The following is a 10762-nucleotide window of genomic DNA, read 5'->3' as shown; positions in this document are numbered from 1 at the left end:
CTGGATGGGAGAGCCAGTGGACTGTAAAGTAGACATCCATTGCCCTGAGTACACCCATGGAAATATGGTATATGTCATCTGTGTTACAGTAGAGCAAAGGATTATCATAAACTTGTAACTGATTGACCATGACACAAGAAGAGATTTCATCTCCATAGAGGATGGGACCCTGGAGAACAGTGCCACACTTTATGATCTCTCTCTACTCCCAGTCCAGTCCCAGGCTTCAAGAGCGTTAGTTGGTACAAAAATGCTTGAGAATACCCTTTAGTTTTTTAAAAGATTTTATTTATTTATTTGACAGAGAGAGAGACAGCGAGAGAGGGAACACAAGCAGGGGGAGTGGGAGAGGGAGAAGCAGGCCTCCTGCCGAGCAGGGGGCCCGATGCGGGGCTCCATCCCAGGACCCTGGGATCATGACCTGAGCTGAAGGCAGATGCTTAACAACTGAGCCACCCAGGCGCCCCTGAGAATACCCTTTATTTCTGATAAGCACCAGTTGTGAGCACAAGGAGACAAAAATTAGAATTATTTCCTTGTTTGGGAACTTTTGCTTTTCTTCCTTCCTTCCTTCCTTCCTTCCTTCCTCTTTTTTCTTTTTTTTTAAGATTTTATTTATTTATTTGACACAGAGAGACACGGCAAGAGGGAACACAAGCAGGGGGAGTGGGAGAGGGAGAAGCAGGCTTCCCGCTGAGCAGGGAGCCCGATGCGGGGCTCGATCCCAGGATGCTGGGATCATGACCCAAGCAGAAGGCAGAAGCTTAACCAACTGAGCCACCCAGGCATTTCTTTTTCTTTCTTTCTTTCTTTTCTTTCTTTCTTCCTTTCTTTCTTTCTTTCTTTCTTTCTTTCTTTCTTTCTTTCTTTCTTTCTTTCTTTCTTTCCTTCTTTCTTTCCTTCTTTCTTTCCTTCTTTCTTTCCTTCTTTCTTTCTTTCTCTCTTTCAAGATAGGTGAGGCAGCTCAACCACAACTTGTAGTATGATGTAATAAAGACCTCCAAACATCCACTCCTCATAAAAGCAAGAAGAACACTGGATAAAATGATCATAATCAATATTTTCAGGACTCTGGAAATTAATTAAAGGCTTACAACAATATTAGGAATGTTTATTCAAGAAAAGTGGCTGAATCTTGGTAAGAACAACAAATACTGTGGCATTTTTAACTTGCCCTAATCCCACCCCTTTTCTCCATTTCCACAGTAGCCTTGAAAACCCATGAAATCACAATCATGGGAGCTGGGAAACCTGACAGCTTAGCATTCACTGGAGGGAGAATAGAACAGCCTTGAAAAGTCCCTAAAAAACCCAACCCCAGAGAATTGTCATTATTTGACCTGTCTGGCAATTCACTAAAAAGCTCCATTCATAGAGCTCATCTTTATTTGACCTGACTCAGAACTTTCTCTGTGCAAACAACTCTATCTGCAGGGCACTGAAAAAGCAATCATTGACAATTATTTAAAATCACAGCTGCCCGAGATGGTATTTCAAGCTGGGGTTAACAAGAGGCTGACCAACAACTTTAAAAGAAAAAACCGGGGAATAAGATTTCTGTAGGGTGCTTTGAAAAGCTCTGACATATTATCAGGAATCAAGAGGGCCACATGAGGGACACCTGGGTGACTCAGTCAGTTCAATGTCTGCCTTTGGCTCAGGTCATGATCCTGGGGTCCTGGGATGGAGCCCCACATTGGGGTCCCCACTCAGTGGGGAGTCTGCTTCTCCCTCTGCCTGACGCTCCCCCTTGCTTGTGCGCTCTCTCATTCTGACAAATAAATAAATAAAATCTTTAAAAAAAAAAAAAAGGCCACATGAATGTGGTGGGCTTGCCCAAGCCCAAAAAAGACCTCAGAAGGACCTAAACTCTTACCTTTGGCCAATATTGAGGCTCTTCACAAGCAAGAAGTGAAGGTTAGCACAAAGGCACAAAACTGCGAGCTGGGGCATTTGAAGCATGCCCCAAAACATGTACTGAGCCTCTCAGCAAATGCTGGGAGACTAACTGGCTCTAAGCATTTAAGAAAATCCCTGCTCCGTGGATAGCTGACTATTATGCTAACCATGCAGAGACTTCAGTGGCCACACACAGCAAATTAATATAGGTTTTATAGAATGAGTCCAGGAAAGTCACTAAACATACTACAGATCAGTATCTTTTATGAATGTAGATGCAAAATCCTTTTTAAAAATTAGCAAACTGTGGGGCGCCTGGGTGGCTCAGTTGGTTAAGCGACTGCCTTCGGCTCAGGGCATGATCCTGGAGTCCCGGGATCGAGTCCCACATCGGGCTTCCTGCTCAGCAGGGAGTCTGCTTCTCCCTCTGACCCTCTTCCCTCTCGTGCTTTCTATCTCTCATTCTCTCTCTCTCTGAAATAAATAAATAAAATCTTTAAAAAAAAATAGCAAACTGAATTCAGCTACATCTAAAAAATATTATACACCATGGCTAAGTGGCATTTATCACAAGAATGCAAAGTTAGGTTAACACACAAAAATCAATCAATATAGTACACCATATTGATAGAATAGGGAATAGAAACCACATGATCATATCAATGGATGCAGAAAAGCCTTTAACAAAATCTAGCACCCCTTCATGATAAAAACACTCAAGAAACTAGGAATAGAAGAGATGTTACTCAATCTAAGAAAGGACATTTACAAAAACCCCACAGCTAACATCATACTTAATGGTGAAAGACTGCTTTCTCCTAAGATCAGGAACAAGATAAGGATGTCCTTCTACAAGGATTCTCACACCTTCTACTCAATATTGTAATGGAGGTTATACCCAGGGCAATTGGGCAAGAAAAAGAAATGAATGACATACAGATTACAAAGGAAGAGGTAAAGCTAGTCACAGATGACATGGTCCCATATGTGGAAAATCAAAAGGAATTGACACCAAAATTATTAGAACTAATAAGCAAATTCAGCAAGGTTGCAAGATACAAGATCAGTATACAAAACCATTTGTATTTCTATACACCAACAGTGAACAATCTGAAAATGAAATTAAGAGAACAGTTCCATTTATAGTAGCATCAAAAAAGAAATAGGAATAAAAAGGATACATTTACCAAAAAAGGTTACCACATAAAAATAAACAAATGACTCAATTAAAAGTTAGGCAAAGGTCTGAGTAAGCATTTAACCAAAGAAGATCTACAAATAGCCAATGAACACATGAAAATATGCTCAATGTCATTAGTCATTGGAAAAATAAAAGTCAAAACCACAATGAGATACCACTCACCAGGACAGCTATCATCAAAAGTACATACAATAATAGCAAGGGCTGACAAGAATGAGGAGAAAGTGGAAAGTGTTCCATCCGCCACTGGTGGGAATGTAAAATGGTGCAGCCACAGGGAAAAACAGTCTGTCAGTTCTTCACAAAGTTAGACACAGAGTTACCGTAAGACCCCGTAATTCCCCTTCTAGTTAGATACTCAAGAGAATTATACACACACACACACACACACACACACACACACACACAAACCTGTACATGAGTGTTTATGGCAGCATTTTTCATGATAACCCAAAAAGTGGAAACAACTCAAATGATGAATGGATAGACCAAATGTGGTATATTTATATGATAGATTATTATTCAGCCATAAAAAGTACTAAAGCTCTGATACATGCTATAATATAATGCGAATAAATCTTGAAAACATTATGCTAAGTTAAAGGAGCCAGGCATAAAAGGTCCCATATTATATGATTCCATTTATATTAAATGGCCAGAATAGTCAAATCCACAGAAACAGGTACGAGACTAGTGGTTTTCCAGGGGCTGGGGCAGGAGGAAATGGGAAAGGGCTACTGATAGATATGGAGTTTGGTTGGGGAGTGTTGATACAATGTTCTGCAATTACATAGTAGCAATGGTTGTACAACTTTGTGAATATACTGAAAACTTGAATGTGTCTACAAGGATGAATTTTATGGTATCTGACTTATATCACAATAAAGTTGTTATTAAAATATAATAAATAAGAAAACATAAGGAAAAAAATGGATGGGGCGGGAATACTTACCAGCTACAACCTCGCCATAGGGATGTCACATGGCCTCCTGGGTAACAGCAAGGCAAAGGCCTCAAGCTACTTTCAGCATCTTTTGAATCCATCAATGTAACTTCATGGTACAACAGGACTGCAAAAGACTGTAGCAGTATTCTCTTCAGAAAGCTTCCTGAAACATCCAGTTTGGGTGCTGTTTGTGGGGGCAAATGAAGAGAAAGAACAATCCTGCTTGAGCACCTGTGCCTTGGCATGCCAACCGACGGTGATGGGTACAAAGGTGTATTTATAAACTGCTTCAGAAATGATTTAGAAAGGAAGTAAGCAACAAAGCTGACATGCCTGCTAAAGGGGAGGAAGTTGAAAGAAAAGATTGCTTCAGGGCCAACTTCACGGGTTTGTGACCTGTGCGGCTGTACCTGGCCCCCCACATTCAGAAGATTTAATGCTGTGCTGTTGATGCCTTGAAATTCTTTTTTAAAAATAATTTTTAAAAAGATTTTATTTATTTCAGAGAGAGCGCGTGCACGAGCAGGGGGGAGGGGCAAAGGGAGAGGGAGAAGCAAGCTCTCTGCTGAGCAGGGAGCCCAACACGAGTTGGACCCCAGGACCTCAGGGTCCCAGGATCATGTCCCGAGCCAAGGGCAGATGCTTAACCGACTGCACCACCCAGGCACCCCGCTGCCTTGAAATTCTTAATAATTTTATCTCCAAACTTGTGTTTTGTAAGGGAAATCTGATGGAACAATGGAGCATGAGTGTGAGCAGAAGAGATGTGGGCAACATGCATGTCCACTGTTTGTTGTCACCCCAGTCACATATAGCATTCATGTTATCTCATGAGCACCAAATTCTAGTGGATCTACGATGCATCAAGAGTTCAGTGACACTAAAAATGAGTACAAGTTATGTCTATGTGTTATGTCTATGACCGAATATTCAGGGCCACTGACAGCCCCCAGAAGGCACATTTCCCATGTAAACTAGAACTTGTTAAGATGGCAGTGGTGTTCTAAGAAACACAAACAACCCAGGGACCCTAGTATGTCCTTTCTTACTCCCGTTACTGCATTGCATTAGCTAACCACCTACTCTGAAAGTGATGACAAAGAAGGAAGGGGAAAGATAGAGCAACCTATAGTTCCTTTCCTTCCACCTTTTCTTTACTCATCAGTAAGCCAAAAGTGGACCATTGGTAGACTGTGAGCACATCAAGAAGTGAAATAAAAGTATTTGGCTTCATTTTGTGTAGGATTTCCACTGTTCTGGTAAGAATGAAATATGTATGCATGTATGAGCTACAAAATACTGACTGTGTGGTTTTGGCAATTCTGTGTACAGGTTAAAAGTAGCATTGGGTAATACAAAAATGAATGGTAAAATTCAAGCCAATAATTCAAATTTTTAAATTTTTCTTTGTTTAGAACCCATTAAATAGCAAATAAAAAACATCATGACAAGTCGAGAGAGAGAGAAACCAAGGGAGATAAGGCAAAGCTTTCTATTTTAGTAGCTTTAATGGCACTTTGTTCCTGCCTTTTGAACAAATGACCCCACATTTTCCTTTTGCACTGGGCCCTGAAATTTATGTAACTGGAGATTGCCTTGATAACTAAATTTGTGATTTTCAAAAAGTCTGCTGCTTCACAAGCCTACACTTTATGTTGGAGTCACTGTGTGGGTGTAAATTGTGTGAGTGGGTGTGTGTTAGCAGGGGTGGGGTGAGGTGGGGAAGGTGCTGGAAAGCAAGCTGACAGTGGCAAGTCCCAATTAAGAACACACAGAGGGGTTTCAGAAAAGGTGGTGGTAGTTGGACTCTCTGAGGGGCTCACACTCAGTATTAAAGTCACAGAAAAAATGCTGAGATATTATCATCTTAAATTTTCCAAGTCAAATGATGAAGAGATGGGGTGGAGGGGGGTGCGGAAGAGTTTCATCTTCACCATGGCAGCAAAAATTTTTCAGAAGTCTGAGTGAGACAGTTCTCCCTCAAAGCTAACCGTACAGAATGCGCAGGAAAATCAAAATTGGTCACAAATGTCATTTGTTGTGAGATGCAAAGCAATCTCAAGCTTTTCTCCATGTTTTACCCTTGGCATTTTTGTGAAAAAGAGTTGCTGCCTCCCAGTGCCCAGGCAGTGAATGTTTTCAAACACACCACCTCTCTCACCACGTAAAATGAGTTTTGGATTATTTCCGCTCTACATCTTGACATCATTTGAAGTATATATTACCCTGTAATAGGCATAAAATATTTTAAAGATACAAAACTAAAGCATGGTGAAATCAAGTAGTGCACTCAAAATCACACAAAGAGCTAAAGAAGAATCCCAATCTGTTACTGCTTGACATAATGAATGGGATACTGGATTTTGTTTCCTTACCCTCTAAAGACAGCACATGGTTTTCTAATTTGGTGTTGGCTGTGTGGTTTTGTGGGCAGGAAGGGATGATGATTCACTTTAGACTAAGAGCTACTTCAGATATTATAAAGGTCAGCTGATTAGCAATCTTAATTCCATCTGCAACTTTAATTCTCTTCTGCTGTGTAATGTGTATTCATGGATCCTAGGGATTATGACTTGGATATATTGGGGGGCCATAATTATGCCTACACATACATGATACAAAAATGAGTAAATATACAATTTAACAATAAATTGGGAGACTTCAATATTCAACTCCCCAAAATTGATAAAATAACTAGACAGAAAATCAGCAAGGATATGTAAGACTTGCTGTGCCTTATAGGCACAACGCTATCAAACAACTTGACTTAATTGACACCTATAGAACACTCCACTAAACAATATACTACACATTCTTTCAAGTACACACAGAACTTTCTGCTGGATACACCATATTCTAAGCAATAAAACTAGCACCAATAAATTAAAAAGGATTGAAATAATTTAAAGTATATTCTCTGAAACACAATGGAATTAATTTAGAAATAAAGAAACAAAAAAAATGGGGCGCTTGGATGGCTCAGTCGGTCGAGCATCTGCCTTCGGCTCAGGTCATGATTCCAGGGTCCTGGGGTCGAGCCCAGCATCGGGCTCCCTGCTCCACGGGGAGCCTGCTTCTCCCTCTCCCCCTGCTTGTGCTTGCGCACACTCTCTCTCTGTCAAATAAATAAATAAAATCTTTTTAAAAAATTGTCAAATCCACAAATCTTTGGTAACTGAATATCACTTTTCTGTGGGTCAAAGAAGAAATTAACAAGGGAAATACTTTTTAGCTGAATGAAAATGAAATCACACCATATAAAAATGTATGGGATGCAGCCAAAGCAATATTAAAAGGGGAATTTATATCCACAAATAGTTATGTTAGAAAAGAAGAAAGGTCTCAAATCAATATAGTAAGCTTTCCCCTTATGAATCCCAAAAAAGAGTTAATTAAACACAGGGCAAGCAGAAAGAAGATAATAGATTAGAATGCAAATCAATGAAAGACAAAATAGGAAATCATTAAAGAAAGATCAATAAACCTAATTCTTTGAAAAGATCGACAAAACTGATAAAACTTTAGCTAGACTGACCAAGAAAAAAGACAGAAGACACAGACCACCAAAATCAGAATAAAAAAGAGGGGACATTACTACTGATCTTACAAAACACAGAAGAATTATAAGGGAATACCATGAACTACTTTATGACAACAAATCAGACAGTTTAGATGAAATGTCCAAATGCCTAGAAAGACATAAATTAGCCAAATTGACTAAAAAACAAATAGAAAATCGAAATAGGCCTATAACAAGTAAAGAAATAGATTTGGTAATCTAAAATCTCCCCATGAAGCAAAACCCAGGACCAGATGGATTCAAAGGTAAATTCTATCAAAGATGTAAACATGAAATAATGCCAGTCCTACACAAACTCTTCTTAAAAATAGAGGAGGGAACAACTCTCAATTCATTCTATGAGGCAGTATAACCATGATATCAAAGTCAGACCAAGACATCACAAAAAAAGAAAATTGCAGACCAACATCCCTCATGAATATGGACACTATAATTCTCAAAAAAAAAAAAAATAGCAGGCTAAATCTAGTTAGATATAAAAAGGATTATGTATCACAACCAAATGGGATTTATCCTAGCAATGCAAGGTTGGCTTAAAGCTGAAAACCAGGGGCACATGGATGGTTCCAGTCAGTTAAACATCCAACCCTTGGTTTTGGTTTGGGTCATGATCTCGGGGTCCTCGGATTGAGCCTCACATCGGGCTCCATGCTCAGCACAGAGTCTACATGTCCCTCTTCCTCCCCCTCTGCCCCTCCCCCTGCTCATGTACGTGCTCTCTGTCTCTCTCTCTAATAAATAAATAAAAATCTTTAAATAAATAAATAAATAAAATTTTTAAAATAAAGCTGAAAACCAACCAGCATAACAAACCATATTAAAAAAAGAATAGAGGGGCCAGACCCTCCGCCCCTAGATCCGACTGGCAGCGCAGCCCCCCAACCTCGCACTGGTGTCGGATGCGAGAGGTTGTGCTTAAGCAAGAAATCAGTCATTAGAAACATTCAAGCAAAGGTTGGACAACTAATTTTCCGGAACAAAAGGAAACTCATGCATCAGAAAAGGTGACTAATAAACATACCAATAGAATATGGCTGCACGAATACCAGAATCTGATCAGATAAAACAGTTTAAGGAATTTCTTGGAACCTACAATAAACTTACAGAAACCTGCTTTTTGGATTGCGTTAAAGACTTCACAACAAGAGAAGTAAAGCCTGAAGAGACCACCTGTTCCGAATATTGCTTACAGAAATATTTAAAAAGGACACAAAGAATATCCATGAGATTTCAGGAATATCATATTCAGCAGAATGAAGCCCTGGCAGCCAAAGCAGGACTTCTTGGCCAACCACGATAGAGAAGTCCTAATGGATGGACTTTTGATGCAAGATTGCCAGCAGCTATTGTGATGGAAATGAGGATTCATCTGATAGAATCCCCTGAAAGCAGTAGCCACCATATTAAACTGTCTGTCCTAACTTCGGCAAATGGAAACAACTGGATAAACAAAATTGCTATTTACCGAGAATAATCAAAATAGGAGGTCTTATTGTTGAATGAAAATAATAAGATGCAACATTTGTTGAGGCCTTAAGATTCAGTAGCTTGGTAATTTCATTAGAAAAATAAACCATTGTTTCTTCAACTGTGACTGTTAATTTTAAAACAAAATATGTGTCCAATCATGTATGAGATAGAAAGAATTTTTTATTACTAAAAGTAAAATAAATGGAAATATAAAAAAAGAATAGAGGGCAAATACTGCATGATCATCTCAACAGATACAGAACAGGTATTTCACAAAATCCAATACCCATTCATGATAAAAACTCTCAACAAACTTGACATAGAAGGGAATTTCTTCAAACTGAAAAAGGGCATCTATGAAAACCATACAGCTACCATATTTCATGGTGAAAGACTGAATGCTTTCCCCCTAAGATCAGGACTAAGGAAAGGCTGTCCATCTCGCAACTTCTATTCAGGCTTGCACTTGAGGTTTGACCAGTGCAATTATGTAAGGAAAAGGAGAAAATATTCATGTTGGAAAGGAAAAAGTAAAACTTCACAGATGATATAATCCTGTGTGTAGAAAATCCTACGGAATTCTCAAAACACTATTAGAATGGATAAACAAGTTCAGCAAAGTTGAAGGACACAATACCAATATATGAAAATCAATTGTCTTTCTATATATATGAGGAATGAATAATCCAAAAGTGAAATTAAGGAAACAATTCTATTCATAATATCATCAAAAAGAATAAAAGTTTAGCAATAGATTTAACAAAAGAATTGCAAAGCAAGTATACTAAAAATTACAAAACTTTGCTAAGGGAAATTAAAGAAAATCTAAATAAATAGACATTCCATGTTATTGGATTTTGGAAGATTCCATATTGTTAAAAAAAATAATTCTTCCAAAACTGATCAATAGATTCAGTGCAATCCCCATCAAATTTTCATCGGGCTTTCTATCTCTCTCTCAATCAATAAGATTACATAAAATTTATAGGAAAAATCAAAAGTCCCAGAATAGCTAAACCAGTTTTTTAAAAAGAAATGTGGCAGACTTTCATTTCAAAAATTTTAGAGCTTACCTGAAAGATACAGCAATCAAGACAGGAAGGTAATACATTAAGGATAGACGTACAGATCAATGGAACAGAACTGGGAGTCCAGAACTACACTTTTGTATTTGTGGTCAATTGATTTTTCAACAAAGTTTCCAAAGCAATTCACTGGGAAAGGGTAGCCTTTTCAACAAATGGTGCTGGTATGAGTGGACATCCACAAGCCAAAAGATAAACTGTAGACCTAAATGTTAGAATTAAAACTATAAAGATATTTAAAAGAAAAATTTCAAGATCTTGGGTTCTACAAAGATATCTTAGATACAACCCTAAAAAGAATGATCCATAAAAGAAAAAAATGTGATAGATTGGACTTCATCAAAATTTTAAACTGTTGTGCTTCAAAAGATACCATTAAGAAAATAAAAGGACAAGCAACAGCCTGGGGGAAAATATTTGCAAGTCACATATGCAACAAAAGACTTGTGTCCAGAGTATAGAAAGAACTTGAGGCACTTGGCTGGCTCAGTCAATAGCGCGTGCGACTCTTGATCTCAGGGTTCTGAGTTTGAGCCCCATGTTGGGTGTAGAGATTACTTAAAAATAAAATCTTAAAAAAA

At 38.5% G+C, this 10762-nt stretch overlaps 1 pseudogene; it reads left to right on the top strand.

Annotated features, from left to right (window-relative positions):
- Positions 1–8471: 8471 nt before the first annotated feature.
- Positions 8472–9033, top strand: LOC114216863 (mitochondrial import inner membrane translocase subunit Tim9 pseudogene; annotated as a pseudogene).
- Positions 9034–10762: the final 1729 nt, after the last annotated feature.

This window comes from Eumetopias jubatus, unplaced genomic scaffold (genome assembly GCF_037043125.1).
Source record: "Eumetopias jubatus isolate StellerSeaLion01/CBP00866 unplaced genomic scaffold, mEumJub1_p1.0 scaffold_11, whole genome shotgun sequence".
In the NCBI taxonomy this organism is placed as follows: domain Eukaryota; kingdom Metazoa; phylum Chordata; class Mammalia; order Carnivora; family Otariidae; genus Eumetopias; species Eumetopias jubatus.
Note: the sequence above shows the minus strand (reverse complement) of the source record. Positions and strands in the feature narration are given on the sequence as shown.